Here is a 19,634-nt window from a genome sequence, read left to right as displayed (position 1 = left end):
ACAAATAAAAATAGACGTTCCAGCAATAGTTCTCTAGATGGAATGGTTTCTGAATCTGCGGAATCAGACGGTATGGAAGTAGAAGAGGGTCTAGAAGTTCCCAAGCACCTACTTCCACGAAAAACCAAACAAGAGCACAGAAAGAACAAAAACTATTCATAATGGCCACCCTCGTATCATGGAACTGTCGCGGTTTCCACCGAAATCTGCTCGACATCAAAGCTATAATCAATGTTCATCAACCTATATGCTTCGCAATACAGGAAACAAATCTAAAACCGGAACAACAAGCAAAACTTCGGAGGTTTTCTTTCGTCAGGAAGGATAACCTTGCAGGTGAGCGTGCCATTGGAGGTACAGGTCTCCTCACCTCACTGGACTACCCCTCAAGTTCCTTTCCTTTGACGACACCCCTCCAAGTTGTCGCTACTTAAACAAATCTTGATATTCTTGTTACAGTCATTTCCCTGTATTTGCCTCCAAATGAGCATATTGATCAGCAAGATTTAAATGGCCTTATAGAGCAGCTGCCTGAGCCTTTCATCATAATAGATGATTTTAACGGCCATAGTCAGCTCTGGGGTAGTAAAGATACAAATTGCCGAGGAAGACAAATTGAGTGATTGATTCAAGATCATAGCCTTTGTCTCCTAAATAATGGGCAGGATACTTACTTCCATGAGCCTTCCAAGACATTCCACGCTCTCGACCTTGCCATCTGTTCACCATCTCTGTTGCCTTTTTCCACTTTTAGTGTGGGAAATGATCTTTATAACAGTGATCATTATCCCATTTTCGTGTCTCTTGCACGAAGAGGAGCAAACCCCATGTCGAGCCTCCCTCGGTTTATACTGGACATGGCAGACTGGGAACTCTTCTCTTCCATTGCAGAGCTCACAGATCAAATGGTAGAAGATGTGTATATCGATGACGCTGTTGAAGCTGTTACTAATACTATTTCTCAGGCAGCTATGCTTTCCATTCCTAGAACTTCAGGAAAACTTCTAAAATATTCGAAACCATGGTGGAATCGCGACTGTCATGAATCACTGAAAAAACAGAAAAAAGCATGGGGTATTTTTCGTAGATATCCTACTCTGCGAAACCTCATAGCATTTAAAAGAGCCAAAGCAAATGCACGAAAACTAAGGAGGCAGAGCCAAACGAATTCTTGGATTTCCTATGTGTCGTCAATAACTTCCTCTAAGCCTAGTAAGCGGGTTTGGGAAAGAGTTCGAAAAGCATGCGGAATATATAAAGACCACTCAATTTCCTTTTTGGAAAAAGATGGCCGAGTGATTAGCTCTATAGAAGAATTGCTAATACCATTGGTGAGACATTTGCTGCTGTTTCTTCCAGCAGAAACTATTCACCTGCATTTCTCTCTATGAAGCAGAACTCTGAAATAAATCCCATCGCATTCAACTCTTCCAAATATGAGCATTACAATAGAGATTTTACTATGCTTGAATTAAGGAGTGCTTTATTGCAGATACATAGGTCTTCTCCGGGTCTTGATGGCGTGAATTACGAAATGCTAAAGCATCTCTCCTATAAGTCACTGACTGCCCTTCTCACTCTTTACAATAGAGTGTGGAAGGAGCGTACCTTCCCCAATGCATGGAGGAGAGCTGTTGTCATTCCTATTGCTAAGCCAGGGAAAGATCCAAGGAATCCCTCCAACTATCGGCCAACTGCCCTTACGAGTTGCCTATGCAAACTGTTTGAAAAGATGGTAAACAGCCGCCTAGTCTACTTCTTGGAAAAAAATAATATTACATCGCCTTATCAAAGCGGTTTTCGAAAGGGAAGAACGACCGTAGATAATATGCTTCTTTTAGAGACATCTATTCGAAAAGCTTTTGTCAAAAGAAGTCACCTTGTCTCAATATTCTTTGACATTGAGAAAGCTTATGATAAGGCATGGAGATACGGTATACTTCGCGATCTTCACGAGAGTGGCTTGCGTGGCAACTTACCAATTTTTATTCAGAATTTCTTTTACAATAGAAGTTTTCAAGTAAGGATTGGATCAGCTTTATCGAATGTTTTTGAACAGGAAGAGGGTGTGCCTCAAGGCTGTGTGCTTAGTGTAACGCTGTTCAGCCTAAAAATAAACTCTGAATTAAAAGAACTTCCTCCCACCATCTTGAGATCTCTATATGTAGATGATTTACAGATTAGCTGTCGAGGGGCTGACATGAGATATGTAGAGAGGCAAATGCAGATGGCTCTGAATAAGATCCAAGAATGGTCCGACAAACAGGGATTTACTTTTCGAAAACAGAAAACTGTGTGCGTGCACTTTTGTAGGAAGCGTGGTCTCCATCCTGAACCTGAGTTATATCTGAATGGTACAATTATTCCACTTGCGCCTGAAGTAGAATTTTTAGGAGTGACGTTCGACCGAAAATTGACTTCCCTTTCTCATGTTTTAAACCTGAAAAAGAAGTGTCTAAAAACACTAAATATTTTAAAAGTGTTGGCGAACACCTCCTGGAGTGCAGAGCGTTGCTCCATTCTTCGGATTTACAGAGCGCTTATCCGCTCTAGGCTGGATTATGGCTCAGTTGTTTATGGATCCGCTCGCTCATCTCTTTTGTTAAAACTGGATCCTCTTCACCATCAAGGTCTGCGGATTTGTTCAGGAGCTTTCAGGACTTCTTCTGTACAGAGCCTATATGTTGACTCTAACGAACCATCACTTTATCTGAGGCGTGAGCAATTGTCCCTTTTGCAATATTTTAATATTCTATCCCAACCTAAACATCCCAATAAGCTGTGCTTACTTGATAATGAGTGTAACACATTATTTGAAACACGTCCATCCTGTGTTTCTACGTTCCCTTTAAGAGTTCGCCCTATCATTGAGAAACTTTCCCTCTCTGACATGCGCCCCCAAGCAGTACAGAATTTTGAATTCCCACCTTGGGAGGTTTTATAGCTTACATATAAAAATGTCATTTTGTTTCAGTTGAAATTAAAATGTTTAAACATGTAAGAATTGTACTATTTAATTAAGTCTGAAAAAAGCATGCCTTGCATTTTGTTTAAAATAATTTTTTTTTAAATTTTCTTATTTGCATTAAGAGATAGAAACATTTTGGTGTACATATATATTTGGTGCCACATTTATCTGTTGGCATATATATTTCATGTCATATTGGTGTATTGTGTCTTTAAATTTATTTGTCAGTAAATACATATTTAGCTTAAAATAAATACATATATATGGCATGTAGTCAATTGAATACCTGGGATTTTCAAAAATCTGGACTAGTTATATTTTTAATTTAAAACAGAGTAGAAAAGTGAAATTACCTTTTAGGGCATTCACAGCATCTTCAGGAACTTCTTGCAGTTTTAAAAAATCTGCTAATTTTGAGCTATCATGTAATGCCTCCTGGAAAAGAAAATATATTAATATATATATATTATCGTGCTACAGTATAACAAAAAGACAAGGAGCAGATAAATTTGTTTTATTTCAATAATGTAGCTAATTCAGAATTTGCTGTGGCACAAATATTAAGAATATAGAACCTATGTAGAATGGACAAGGTACTAAAATGAAAATGACAAGGTACTAGATTGAAAATGAATTCTCATTAAATAGATTATCTGCATGAATTACCTGGAATGTTTAATAATACAATAGCTAGTAGTTAGACATCAGAAAATCAAAACTTATTATTTTTTTTAAATTGCTGTGTTTTTTGTAGTCCAAATTGGCAGTTTGCCCAGAAGGACTATTAATTTCGTTTTGACATTTTGCGTCTATTGACGATGTGTTTCTTTTCAAATTGTTGCCACCAGACACTACCGCCCTGTGTTATATTTGAAGAAATTAAATAATGAAGAATCTGCATGAATGTATGTATGTTTCTCGCATTGTGATAAAATAATGGTACCTAGAACCGTCAGAATTTGAATAACTTTAATCTTTCATAGAATATGGGCATGTGGAAGCCCTAATTTGAATTTGAAATTTCTTTTATTATCGCTTTCATATTTTGTAACACTTCAACGAATTTTTGATTAACAAAGTAAACGCTTTCAAAGCAAACAATGGCAACACTTTAAGCAAAGAAAAATTATCTCCAGCGCGCGAGACTCGGAAATTCTATGCTCATTTTAAAATTATTTTGCGATATTGCTGTTGAACTGAATTCGATGGTTTAAGTGCGAAGAACATGATATTTAATAAATAAAGGTAACACACAAATGAATATAGAAACCGAAAGTTTCCTATTTAAAATTACGCCCCTTTGGACGTAATTTTAAATAGGAAACATTCGGTTTTTTTTTGGGGGGGGGGAAGTGCAAGATTTTTTTTAAACCGCAAATGGAAACCAAAGCCGCCTTAACATATTTATTGGCCTTGTGATATCTTCGTTCTGAAGTGTTGAGTCATTTAATTCACAGTAGTTGTCTTTTGATTATTTATTGAAAACAATAACAACATGATTGAAACAAATATGAAATATCATACGTGGCACAGTGCCGGATCTATACATGTTAGCACATCCTCGTTCCTGCGTGTTCTAACAATATTTTCCCCCCGCCGCCGGAAAAGCAAACATCAGTTTATCCCCTTAGGAAATTTTAGTTGGAACATCCTCCGGCCCGCGACGAAGGTATTCATCATAAATTCAAAATCTTACAATAAAATAGTACATCTTATATTTTTACAAACTTGTAATATACGACATAGCATGATTACTTTATATATAAAGGACATTATCATCATACTACTTACTACTATACATTTTATCTTACTAATTACCATAAGCTAAATGCAAATAGAAAAGAAAACAACTATCATCAAACAGTAACTAACGCAAGTAACAAATTTCAGTTACTAAAGAAATACTAAATAGATACATGAAATTCTGAAAACAATCATTCATATCTCTTTCCAAGCTCCAAATGCCCCTCAGGGGCTCACTTTTGTGAGTACGGGTGTGGCAATCCCGAGGTACCCTAGCCCTTCAGGGGATCATCTTCTTGGTGAGACGGGTGTCACGATCCTGGAGCCCAGTGATCTATCCTCTTTTCCATCTCCTCTCCTCTTGGCTGAAACTTTTTTTCCTTCCCTTCTCCCTTGTGGTTTCTCTCTACGGAGTTTGGGGCTCGTCACGAGAGACTGGAACAGACCTTGTTTCTAGTTTTCGAGTGGCGAGAAAACTGCCCACGTGTTTGCCGTGCGTGGAGACCCGTGTCGCTGGAAAGGAGGGTTTTGGTATTTGAGGGGCGAGGTACTGTCCCCAACACACTGCTTTGGCCTCTGCTTCAGCTAAACGGGAGGCACCTTAGTCGTCCTCACGGGTGTCAATCGGCTGGTCACTCGTCCTTGTTCCAGTGGCTTGAGGTCAAGCTCTCGGGAGTACCTGCTTTCGGGAAAGCCGACTGTGGGGCTTCAGTTTGCGTATAGGTCCGGCTAGCCCTAACACAGGAATCTGTGTTCCCTTGTTGGGCTCCGTGGTGGGCGGGGCCGTCGGACCCGAATCTTTCTTCTCTTCAATATGGCTTCTTCACACATATATTTAATTAAAGATTTCGAGGTCAGTCCAGTTACTCAAATCACTCCAGTCACTCAACCTAGTTCTGAAGCGTCTACTGCTAAACCAGTCATTCAACCTATTTCCGAAACGTCTAATGCTAAACCAGTCACTCAAACTAGTTCTGAAAAGTCTACTGCAAAAAAATTACGTACAGATACAAATGAAAAAAATCATAACAATAGTCCCCGTTTCCTAGTCATCTCTAGTCCTTCTGGCGAAATGCATAAGATGTCTCCTTTCGTAATAAACAAATACATTCAGTCTTGTATTGGTGAGCTGAGAAATATAAAGCGTCTCCGATCCGGAGACTTGCTTATTGATACAACCTCAGCCACCCAGTCTGCTTCTTTACTTCAAATAACTAAACTTGGGCAAGCGAATGTCACTGTAACAGCACATAAGACACTGAATTATTGTCGTGGCGTAATATCGGAATTCGACCTTCTGTATGTTCCTGAAGAAGAGATCGCTTCCGAGCTATCCGACCAAAATATCTGCGGTGCTAGGCGGATCAAGATGCGTAAGGAAGGTAAGTTGATCGATACGAAACACGTGATCCTTACCTTCAACACGCCTGATCTGCCTAAGAATATTAAGGCCGGATATTTAAATTGTCCTGTAAGACCTTATATTCCCAACACTATGCGATGCTTCCAATGCCAGCGTTTCGGCCATTCAAAGACGTCTTTTCGTGGCAGTCTCACATGCGCCCGATGCTCACAGATTGGCCACGATTCTGAAAATTGTACCGCTGCGCCTCTTTGTATAAATTGCAAGGGTGAGCACCCAGCATTTTCACGCCTCTGCCCAAAATGGAAATTGGAAAAAGAAGTGCAGACTGCAAAGGTTATGAGGAACATCTCATATGCCGAAGCCAGAAGATTAGTCCAAAGCACACAGCTACGACCAAATACATCTTACGCCAATGCTCTTAAAAGATCTCGCACAGTTGCCACCCAAACATCAGTTAGTATGCAGACTCCACCAATTAAAACTCAACAGACTACAAACAACAAGAAGAAAGAAAACCCAACCCATACAGTACAAAATAGAGAAATAGTAATTCAAAGCAAACCCAAAACTACCACACGAAAAGAAACAAATAAAAATAGACGTTCCAGCAATAGTTCTCTAGATGGAATGGTTTCTGAATCTGCGGAATCAGACGGTATGGAAGTAGAAGAGGGTCTAGAAGTTCCCAAGCACCTACTTCCACGAAAAACCAAACAAGAGCACAGAAAGAACAAAAACTATTCATAATGGCCACCCTCGTATCATGGAACTGTCGCGGTTTCCACCGAAATCTGCTCGACATCAAAGCTATAATCAATGTTCATCAACCTGTATGCTTCGCAATACAGGAAACAAATCTAAAACCGGAACAACAAGCAAAACTTCGGAGGTTTTCTTTCGTCAGGAAGGATAACCTTGCAGGTGAGCGTGCCATTGGAGGTACAGGTCTCCTCACCTCACTGGACTACCCCTCAAGTTCCTTTCCTTTGACGACACCCCTCCAAGTTGTCGCTACTTAAACAAATCTTGATATTCTTGTTACAGTCATTTCCCTGTATTTGCCTCCAAATGAGCATATTGATCAGCAAGATTTAAATGGCCTTATAGAGCAGCTGCCTGAGCCTTTCATCATAATAGATGATTTTAACGGCCATAGTCAGCTCTGGGGTAGTAAAGATACAAATTGCCGAGGAAGACAAATTGAGTGATTGATTGAAGATCATAGCCTTTGTCTCCTAAATAATGGGCAGGATACTTACTTCCATGAGCCTTCCAAGACATTCCACGCTGTCGACCTTGCCATCTGTTCACCATCTCTGTTGCCTTTTCCCACTTTTAGTGTGGGAAATGATCTTTATAACAGTGATCATTATCCCATTTTCGTGTCTCTTGCACGAAGAGGAGCAAACCCCATGTCGAGCCTCCCTGGGTTTATACTGGACATGGCAGACTGGGAACTCTTCTCTTCCATTGCAGAGCTCACAGATCAAATGGTAGAAGATGTGTATATCGATGACGCTGTTGAAGCTGTTACTAATACTATTTCTCAGGCAGCTATGCTTTCCATTCCTAGAACTTCAGGAAAACTTCTAAAATATTCGAAACCATGGTGGAATCGCGACTGTCATGAATCACTGAAAAAACAGAAAAAAGCATGGGGTATTTTTCGTAGATATCCTACTCTGCGAAACCTCATAGCATTTAAAAGAGCCAAAGCAAATGCACGAAAACTAAGGAGGCAAAGCCAAACGAATTCTTGGATTTCCTATGTGTCGTCAATAACTTCCTCTACGCCTAGTAAGCGGGTTTGGGAAAGAGTTCGAAAAGCATGCGGAATATATAAAGACCACTCAATTTCCTTTTTGGAAAAAGATGGCCGAGTGATTAGCTCTATAGAAGAATTGCTAATACCATTGGTGAGACATTTGCTGCCGTTTCTTCCAGCAGAAACTATTCACCTGCATTTCTCTCTATGAAGCAGAACTCTGAAATAAATCCCATCGCATTCAACTCTTCCAAATATGAGCATTACAATAGAGATTTTACTATGCTTGAATTAAGGAGTGCTTTATTGCAGATACATAGGTCTTCTCCGGGTCTTGATGGCGTGAATTACGAAATGCTAAAGCATCTCTCCTATAAGTCACTGACTGCCCTTCTCACTCTTTACAATAGAGTGTGGAAGGAGCGTACCTTCCCCAATGCATGGAGGAGAGCTGTTGTCATTCCTATTGCTAAGCCAGGGAAAGATCCAAGGAATCCCTCCAACTATCGGCCAACTGCCCTTACGAGTTGCCTATGCAAACTGTTTGAAAAGATGGTAAACAGCCGCCTAGTCTACTTCTTGGAAAAAAATAATATTACATCGCCTTATGAAAGCGGTTTTCGAAAGGGAAGAACGACCGTAGATAATATGCTTCTTTTAGAGACATCTATTCGAAAAGCTTTTGTCAAAAGAAGTCACCTTGTCTCAATATTCTTTGACATTGAGAAAGCTTATGATAAGGCATGGAGATACGGTATACTTCGCGATCTTCACGAGAGTGGCTTGCGTGGCAACTTACCAATTTTTATTCAGAATTTCTTTTACAATAGAAGTTTTCAAGTAAGGATTGGATCAGCTTTATCGAATGTTTTTGAACAGGAAGAGGGTGTGCCTCAAGGCTGTGTGCTTAGTGTAACGCTGTTCAGCCTAAAAATAAACTCTGAATTAAAAGAACTTCCTCCCACCATCTTGAGATCTCTATATGTAGATGATTTACAGATTAGCTGTCGAGGGGCTGACATGAGATATGTAGAGAGGCAAATGCAGATGGCTCTGAATAAGATCCAAGAATGGTCCGACAAACAGGGATTTACTTTTCGAAAACAGAAAACTGTGTGCGTGCACTTTTGTAGGAAGCGTGGTCTCCATCCTGAACCTGAGTTATATCTGAATGGTACAATTATTCCACTTGCGCCTGAAGTAGAATTTTTAGGAGTGACGTTCGACCGAAAATTGACTTCCCTTTCTCATGTTTTAAACCTGAAAAAGAAGTGTCTAAAAACACTAAATATTTTAAAAGTGTTGGCGAACACCTCCTGGAGTGCAGAGCGTTGCTCCATTTTTCGGATTTACAGAGCGCTTATCCGCTCTAGGCTGGATTATGGCTCAGTTGTTTATGGATCCGCTCGCTCATCTGTTTTGTTAAAACTGGATCCTCTTCACCATCAAGGTCTGCGGATTTGTTCAGGAGCTTTCAGGACTTCTTCTGTACAGAGCCTATATGTTGACTCTAACGAACCATCACTTTATCTGAGGCGTGAGCAATTGTCCCTTTTGCAATATTTTAATATTCTATCCCAACCTAAACATCCCAATAAGCTGTGCTTACTTGATAATGAGTGTAACACATTATTTGAAACACGTCCATCCTGTGTTTCTACGTTCCCTTTAAGAGTTCGCCCTATCATTGAGAAACTTTCCCTCTCTGACATGCGCCCCCAAGCAGTACAGAATTTTGAATTCCCACCTTGGGAGGTTTTATAGCTTACATATAAAAATGTCATTTTGTTTCAGTTGAAATTAAAATGTTTAAACATGTAAGAATTGTACTATTTAATTAAGTCTGAAAAAAGCATGCCTTGCATTTTGTTTAAAATAATTTTTTTTTTAATTTTCTTATTTGCATTAAGAGATAGAAACATTTTGGTGTACATATATATTTGGTGCCACATTTATCTGTTGGCATATATATTTCATGTCATATTGGTGTATTGTGTCTTTAAATTTATTTGTCAGTAAATACATATTTAGCTTAAAATAAATACATGTATATGGCATGTAGTCAATTGAATACCTGGGATTTTCAAAAATCTGGACTAGTTATATTTTTAATTTAAAACAGAGTAGAAAAGTGAAATTACCTTTTAGGGCATTCACAGCATCTTCAGGAACTTCTTGCAGTTTTAAAAAATCTGCTAATTTTGAGCTATCATGTAATGCCTCCTGGAAAAGAAAATATATTAATATATATATATTATCGTGCTACAGTATAACAAAAAGACAAGGAGCAGATAAATTTGTTTTATTTCAATAATGTAGCTAATTCAGAATTTGCTGTGGCACAAATATTAAGAATATAGAACCTATGTAGAATGGACAAGGTACTAAAATGAAAATGACAAGGTACTAGATTGAAAATGAATTCTCATTAAATAGATTATCTGCATGAATTACCTGGAATGTTTAATAATACAATAGCTAGTAGTTAGACATCAGAAAATCAAAACTTATTATTTTGTTTAAATTGCTGTGTTTTTTGTAGTCCAAATTGGCAGTTTGCCCAGAAGGACTATTAATTTCGTTTTGACATTTTGCGTCTATTGACGATGTGTTTCTTTTCAAATTGTTGCCACCAGACACTACCGCCCTGTGTTATATTTGAAGAAATTAAATAATGAAGAATCTGCATGAATGTATGTATGTTTCTCGCATTGTGATAAAATAATGGTACCTAGAACCGTCAGAATTTGAATAACTTTAATCTTTCATAGAATATGGGCATGTGGAAGCCCTAATTTGAATTTGAAATTTCTTTTATTATCGCTTTCATATTTTGTAACACTTCAACGAATTTTTGATTAACAAAGTAAACGCTTTCAAAGCAAACAATGGCAACACTTTAAGCAAAGAAAAATTATCTCCAGCGCGCGAGACTCGGAAATTCTATGCTCATTTTAAAATTATTTTGCGATATTGCTGTTGAACTGAATTCGATGGTTTAAGTGCGAAGAACATGATATTTAATAAATAAAGGTAACACACAAATGAATATAGGAACCGAAAGTTTCCTATTTAAAATTACGCCCCTTTGGACGTAATTTTAAATAGGAAACATTCGGTTTTTTTTTTGGGGGGGAAGTGCAAGATTTTTTTTAAACCGCAAACGGAAACCAAAGCCGCCTTAACATATTTATTGGCCTTGTGATATCTTCGTTCTGAAGTGTTGAGTCATTTAATTCACAGTAGTTGTCTTTTGATTATTTATTGAAAACAATAACAACATGATTGAAACAAATATGAAATATCATACGTGGCACAGTGCCGGATCTATACATGTTAGCACATCCTCGTTCCTGCGTGTTCTAACAATATTTTCCCCCCGCCGCCGGAAAAGCAAACATCAGTTTATCCCCTTAGGAAATTTTAGTTGGAACATCCTCCGGCCCGCGACGAAGGTATTCATCATAAATTCAAAATCTTACAATAAAATAGTACATCTTATATTTTTACAAACTTGTAATATACGACATAGCATGATTACTTTATATATAAAGGACATTATCATCATACTACTTACTACTATACATTTTATCTTACTAATTACCACAAGCTAAATGCATATAGAAAAGAAAACAACTATCATCAAACAGTAACTAACGCAAGTAACAAATTTCAGTTACTAAAGAAATACTAAATAGATACATGAAATTCTGAAAACAATCATTCATATCTCTTTCCAAGCTCCAAATGCCCCTCAGGGGCTCACTTTTGTGAGTACGGGTGTGGCAATCTCGAGGTACCCTAGCCCTTCAGGGGATCATCTTCTTGGTGAGACGGGTGTCACGATCCTGGAGCCCAGTGATCTATCCTCTTTTCCATCTCCTCTCCTCTTGGCTGAAACTTTTTTTCCTTCCCTTCTCCCTTGTGGTTTCTCTCTACGGAGTTTGGGGCTCGTCACGAGAGACTGGAACAGACCTTGTTTCTAGTTTTCGAGTGGCGAGAAAACTGCCCACGTGTTTGCCGTGCGTGGAGACCCGTGTCGCTGGAAAGGAGGGTTTTGGTATTTGAGGGGCGAGGTACTGTCCCCAACACACTGCTTTGGCCTCTGCTTCAGCTAAACGGGAGGCACCTTAGTCGTCCTCACGGGTGTCAATCGGCTGGTCACTCGTCCTTGTTCCAGTGGCTTGAGGTCAAGCTCTCGGGAGTACCTGCTTTCGGGAAAGCCGACTGTGGGGCTTCAGTTTGCGTATAGGTCCGGCTAGCCCTAACACAGGAATCTGTGTTCCCTTGTTGGGCTCCGTGGTGGGCGGGGCCGTCGGACCCGAATCTTTCTTCTCTTCAATATGGCTTCTTCACACATATATTTAATTAAAGATTTCGAGGTCAGTCCAGTTACTCAAATCACTCCAGTCACTCAACCTAGTTCTGAAACGTCTACTGCTAAACCAGTCATTCAACCTATTTCCGAAACGTCTAATGCTAAACCAGTCACTCAAACTAGTTCTGAAAAGTCTACTGCAAAAAAATTACGTACAGATACAAATGAAAAAAATCATAACAATAGTCCCCGTTTCCTAGTCATCTCTAGTCCTTCTGGCGAAATGCATAAGATGTCTCCTTTCGTAATAAACAAATACATTCAGTCTTGTATTGGTGAGCAGAGAAATATAAAGCGTCTCCGATCCGGAGACTTGCTTATTGATACAACCTCAGCCACCCAGTCTGCTTCTTTACTTCAAATAACTAAACTTGGGCAAGCGAATGTCACTGTAACAGCACATAAGACACTGAATTATTGTCGTGGCGTAATATCGGAATTCGACCTTCTGTATGTTCCTGAAGAAGAGATCGCTTCCGAGCTATCCGACCAAAATATCTGCGGAGCTAGGCGGATCAAGATGCGTAAGGAAGGTAAGTTGATCGATACGAAACACGTGATCCTTACCTTCAACACGCCTGATCTGCCTAAGAATATTAAGGCCGGATATTTAAATTGTCCTGTAAGACCTTATATTCCCAACACTATGCGATGCTTCCAATGCCAGCGTTTCGGCCATTCAAAGACGTCTTTTCGTGGCAGTCTCACATGCGCCCGATGCTCACAGATTGGCCACGATTCTGAAAATTGTACCGCTGCGCCTCTTTGTATAAATTGCAAGGGTGAGCACCCAGCATTTTCACGCCTCTGCCCAAAATGGAAATTGGAAAAAGAAGTGCAGACTGCAAAGGTTATGAGGAACATCTCATATGCCGAAGCCAGAAGATTAGTCCAAAGCACACAGCTACGACCAAATACATCTTACGCCAATGCTCTTAAAAGATCTCGCACAGTTGCCACCCAAACATCAGTTAGTATGCAGACTCCACCAATTAAAACTCAACAGACTACAAACAACAAGAAGAAAGAAAACCCAACCCATACAGTACAAAATAGAGAAATAGTAATTCAAAGCAAATCCAAAACTACCACACGAAAAGAAACAAATAAAAATAGACGTTCCAGCAATAGTTCTCTAGATGGAATGGTTTCTGAATCTGCGGAATCAGACGGTATGGAAGTAGAAGAGGGTCTAGAAGTTCCCAAGCACCTACTTCCACGAAAAACCAAACAAGAGCACAGAAAGAACAAAAACTATTCATAATGGCCACCCTCGTATCATGGAACTGTCGCGGTTTCCACCGAAATCTGCTCGACATCAAAGCTATAATCAATGTTCATCAACCTGTATGCTTCGCAATACAGGAAACAAATCTAAAACCGGAACAACAAGCAAAACTTCGGAGGTTTTCTTTCGTCAGGAAGGATAACCTTGCAGGTGAGCGTGCCATTGGAGGTACAGGTCTCCTCACCTCACTGGACTACCCCTCAAGTTCCTTTCCTTTGACGACACCCCTCCAAGTTGTCGCTACTTAAACAAATCTTGATATTCTTGTTACAGTCATTTCCCTGTATTTGCCTCCAAATGAGCATATTGATCAGCAAGATTTAAATGGCCTTATAGAGCAGCTGCCTGAGCCTTTCATCATAATAGATGATTTTAACGGCCATAGTCAGCTCTGGGGTAGTAAAGATACAAATTGCCGAGGAAGACAAATTGAGTGATTGATTCAAGATCATAGCCTTTGTCTCCTAAATAATGGGCAGGATACTTACTTCCGTGAGCCTTCAAAGACATTCCACGCTCTCGACCTTGCCATCTGTTCACCATCTCTGTTGCCTTTTTCCACTTTTAGTGTGGGAAATGATCTTTATAACAGTGATCATTATCCCATTTTCGTGTCTCTTGCACGAAGAGGAGCAAACCCCATGTCGAGCCTCCCTCGGTTTATACTGGACATGGCAGACTGGGAACTCTTCTCTTCCATTGCAGAGCTCACAGATCAAATGGTAGAAGATGTGTATATCGATGACGCTGTTGAAGCTGTTACTAATACTATTTCTCAGGCAGCTATGCTTTCCATTCCTAGAACTTCAGGAAAACTTCTAAAATATTCGAAACCATGGTGGAATCGCGACTGTCATGAATCACTGAAAAAACAGAAAAAAGCATGGGGTATTTTTCGTAGATATCCTACTCTGCGAAACCTCATAGCATTTAAAAGAGCCAAAGCAAATGCACGAAAACTAAGGAGGCAGAGCCAAACGAATTCTTGGATTTCCTATGTGTCGTCAATAACTTCCTCTACGCCTAGTAAGCGGGTTTGGGAAAGAGTTCGAAAAGCATGCGGAATATATAAAGACCACTCAATTTCCTTTTTGGAAAAAGATGGCCGAGTGATTAGCTCTATAGAAGAATTGCTAATACCATTGGTGAGACATTTGCTGCCGTTTCTTCCAGCAGAAACTATTCACCTGCATTTCTCTCTATGAAGCAGAACTCTGAAATAAATCCCATCGCATTCAACTCTTCCAAATATGAGCATTACAATAGAGATTTTACTATGCTTGAATTAAGGAGTGCTTTATTGCAGATACATAGGTCTTCTCCGGGTCTTGATGGCGTGAATTACGAAATGCTAAAGCATCTCTCCTATAAGTCACTGACTGCCCTTCTCACTCTTTACAATAGAGTGTGGAAGGAGCGTACCTTCCCCAATGCATGGAGGAGAGCTGTTGTCATTCCTATTGCTAAGCCAGGGAAAGATCCAAGGAATCCCTCCAACTATCGGCCAACTGCCCTTACGAGTTGCCTATGCAAACTGTTTGAAAAGATGGTAAACAGCCGCCTAGTCTACTTCTTGGAAAAAAATAATATTACATCGCCTTATCAAAGCGGTTTTCGAAAGGGAAGAACGACCGTAGATAATATGCTTCTTTTAGAGACATCTATTCGAAAAGCTTTTGTCAAAAGAAGTCACCTTGTCTCAATATTCTTTGACATTGAGAAAGCTTATGATAAGGCATGGAGATACGGTATACTTCGCGATCTTCACGAGAGTGGCTTGCGTGGCAACTTACCAATTTTTATTCAGAATTTCTTTTACAATAGAAGTTTTCAAGTAAGGATTGGATCAGCTTTATCGAATGTTTTTGAACAGGAAGAGGGTGTGCCTCAAGGCTGTGTGCTTAGTGTAACGCTGTTCAGCCTAAAAATAAACTCTGAATTAAAAGAACTTCCTCCCACCATCTTGAGATCTCTATATGTAGATGATTTACAGATTAGCTGTCGAGGGGCTGACATGAGATATGTAGAGAGGCAAATGCAGATGGCTCTGAATAAGATCCAAGAATGGTCCGACAAACAGGGATTTACTTTTCGAAAACAGAAAACTGTGTGCGTGCACTTTTGTAGGAAGCGTGGTCTCCATCCTGAACCTGAGTTATATCTGAATGGTACAATTATTCCACTTGCGCCTGAAGTAGAATTTTTAGGAGTGACGTTCGACCGAAAATTGACTTCCCTTTCTCATGTTTTAAACCTGAAAAAGAAGTGTCTAAAAACACTAAATATTTTAAAAGTGTTGGCGAACACCTCCTGGAGTGCAGAGCGTTGCTCCATTCTTCGGATTTACAGAGCGCTTATCCGCTCTAGGCTGGATTATGGCTCAGTTGTTTATGGATCCGCTCGCTCATCTCTTTTGTTAAAACTGGATCCTCTTCACCATCAAGGTCTGCGGATTTGTTCAGGAGCTTTCAGGACTTCTTCTGTACAGAGCCTATATGTTGACTCTAACGAACCATCACTTTATCTGAGGCGTGAGCAATTGTCCCTTTTGCAATATTTTAATATTCTATCCCAACCTAAACATCCCAATAAGCTGTGCTTACTTGATAATGAGTGTAACACATTATTTGAAACACGTCCATCCTGTGTTTCTACGTTCCCTTTAAGAGTTCGCCCTATCATTGAGAAACTTTCCCTCTCTGACATGCGCCCCCAAGCAGTACAGAATTTTGAATTCCCACCTTGGGAGGTTTTATAGCTTACATATAAAAATGTCATTTTGTTTCAGTTGAAATTAAAATGTTTAAACATGTAAGAATTGTACTATTTAATTAAGTCTGAAAAAAGCATGCCTTGCATTTTGTTTAAAATAATTTTTTTTTAAATTTTCTTATTTGCATTAAGAGATAGAAACATTTTGGTGTACATATATATTTGGTGCCACATTTATCTGTTGGCATATATATTTCATGTCATATTGGTGTATTGTGTCTTTAAATTTATTTGTCAGTAAATACATATTTAGCTTAAAATAAATACATGTATATGGCATGTAGTCAATTGAATACCTGGGATTTTCAAAAATCTGGACTAGTTATATTTTTAATTTAAAACAGAGTAGAAAAGTGAAATTACCTTTTAGGGCATTCACAGCATCTTCAGGAACTTCTTGCAGTTTTAAAAAATCTGCTAATTTTGAGCTATCATGTAATGCCTCCTGGAAAAGAAAATATATTAATATATATATATTATCGTGCTACAGTATAACAAAAAGACAAGGAGCAGATAAATTTGTTTTATTTCAATAATGTAGCTAATTCAGAATTTGCTGTGGCACAAATATTAAGAATATAGAACCTATGTAGAATGGACAAGGTACTAAAATGAAAATGACAAGGTACTAGATTGAAAATGAATTCTCATTAAATAGATTATCTGCATGAATTACCTGGAATGTTTAATAATACAATAGCTAGTAGTTAGACATCAGAAAATCAAAACTTATTATTTTGTTTAAATTGCTGTGTTTTTTGTAGTCCAAATTGGCAGTTTGCCCAGAAGGACTATTAATTTCGTTTTGACATTTTGCGTCTATTGACGATGTGTTTCTTTTCAAATTGTTGCCACCAGACACTACCGCCCTGTGTTATATTTGAAGAAATTAAATAATGAAGAATCTGCATGAATGTATGTATGTTTCTCGCATTGTGATAAAATAATGGTACCTAGAACCGTCAGAATTTGAATAACTTTAATCTTTCATAGAATATGGGCATGTGGAAGCCCTAATTTGAATTTGAAATTTCTTTTATTATCGCTTTCATATTTTGTAACACTTCAACGAATTTTTGATTAACAAAGTAAACGCTTTCAAAGCAAACAATGGCAACACTTTAAGCAAAGAAAAATTATCTCCAGCGCGCGAGACTCGGAAATTCTATGCTCATTTTAAAATTATTTTGCGATATTGCTGTTGAACTGAATTCGATGGTTTAAGTGCGAAGAACATGATATTTAATAAATAAAGGTAACACACAAATGAATATAGGAACCGAAAGTTTCCTATTTAAAATTACGCCCCTTTGGACGTAATTTTAAATAGGAAACATTCGGTTTTTTTTTTGGGGGGGGAAGTGCAAGATTTTTTTTAAACCGCAAACGGAAACCAAAGCCGCCTTAACATATTTATTGGCCTTGTGATATCTTCGTTCTGAAGTGTTGAGTCATTTAATTCACAGTAGTTGTCTTTTGATTATTTATTGAAAACAATAACAACATGATTGAAACAAATATGAAATATCATACGTGGCACAGTGCCGGATCTATACATGTTAGCACATCCTCGTTCCTGCGTGTTCTAACAATATTTTCCCCCCGCCGCCGGAAAAGCAAACATCAGTTTATCCCCTTAGGAAATTTTAGTTGGAACATCCTCCGGCCCGCGACGAAGGTATTCATCATAAATTCAAAATCTTACAATAAAATAGTACATCTTATATTTTTACAAACTTGTAATATACGACATAGCATGATTACTTTATATATAAAGGACATTATCATCATACTACTTACTACTATACATTTTATCTTACTAATTACCACAAGCTAAATGCATATAGAAAAGAAAACAACTATCATCAAACAGTAACTAACGCAAGTAACAAATTTCAGTTACTAAAGAAATACTAAATAGATACATGAAATTCTGAAAACAATCATTCATATCTCTTTCCAAGCTCCAAATGCCCCTCAGGGGCTCACTTTTGTGAGTACGGGTGTGGCAATCTCGAGGTACCCTAGCCCTTCAGGGGATCATCTTCTTGGTGAGACGGGTGTCACGATCCTGGAGCCCAGTGATCTATCCTCTTTTCCATCTCCTCTCCTCTTGGCTGAAACTTTTTTTCCTTCCCTTCTCCCTTGTGGTTTCTCTCTACGGAGTTTGGGGCTCGTCACGAGAGACTGGAACAGACCTTGTTTCTAGTTTTCGAGTGGCGAGAAAACTGCCCACGTGTTTGCCGTGCGTGGAGACCCGTGTCGCTGGAAAGGAGGGTTTTGGTATTTGAGGGGCGAGGTACTGTCCCCAACACACTGCTTTGGCCTCTGCTTCAGCTAAACGGGAGGCACCTTAGTCGTCCTCACGGGTGTCAATCGGCTGGTCACTCGTCCTTGTTCCAGTGGCTTGAGGTCAAGCTCTCGGGAGTACCTGCTTTCGGGAAAGCCGACTGTGGGGCTTCAGTTTGCGTATAGGTCCGGCTAGCCCTAACACAGGAATCTGTGTTCCCTTGTTGGGCTCCGTGGTGGGCGGGGCCGTCGGACCCGAATCTTTCTTCTCTTCAATATGGCTTCTTCACACATATATTTAATTAAAGATTTCGAGGTCAGTCCAGTTACTCAAATCACTCCAGTCACTCAACCTAGTTCTGAAACGTCTACTGCTAAACCAGTCATTCAACCTATTTCCGAAACGTCTAATGCTAAACCAGTCACTCAAACTAGTTCTGAAAAGTCTACTGCAAAAAAATTACGTACAGATACAAATGAAAAAAATCATAACAATAGTCCCCGTTTCCTAGTCATCTCTAGTCCTTCTGGCGAAATGCATAAGATGTCTCCTTTCGTAATAAACAAATACATTCAGTCTTGTATTGGTGAGCAGAGAAATATAAAGCGTCTCCGATCCGGAGACTTGCTTATTGATACAACCTCAGCCACCCAGTCTGCTTCTTTACTTCAAATAACTAAACTTGGGCAAGCGAATGTCACTGTAACAGCACATAAGACACTGAATTATTGTCGTGGCGTAATATCGGAATTCGACCTTCTGTATGTTCCTGAAGAAGAGATCGCTTCCGAGCTATCCGACCAAAATATCTGCGGAGCTAGGCGGATCAAGATGCGTAAGGAAGGTAAGTTGATCGATACGAAACACGTGATCCTTACCTTCAACACGCCTGATCTGCCTAAGAATATTAAGGCCGGATATTTAAATTGTCCTGTAAGACCTTATATTCCCAACACTATGCGATGCTTCCAATGCCAGCGTTTCGGCCATTCAAAGACGTCTTTTCGTGGCAGTCTCACATGCGCCCGATGCTCACAGATTGGCCACGATTCTGAAAATTGTAC

The sequence above is a fragment of the Stegodyphus dumicola genome, chromosome 8, assembly GCF_044657685.1.
Source record: "Stegodyphus dumicola isolate Sdum_Otavi_A_Nest chromosome 8, ASM4465768v1".
In the NCBI taxonomy this organism is placed as follows: domain Eukaryota; kingdom Metazoa; phylum Arthropoda; class Arachnida; order Araneae; family Eresidae; genus Stegodyphus; species Stegodyphus dumicola.
The sequence above is the reverse complement of the archived record's forward strand: the minus strand, read 5'-3'. Positions refer to the sequence as shown.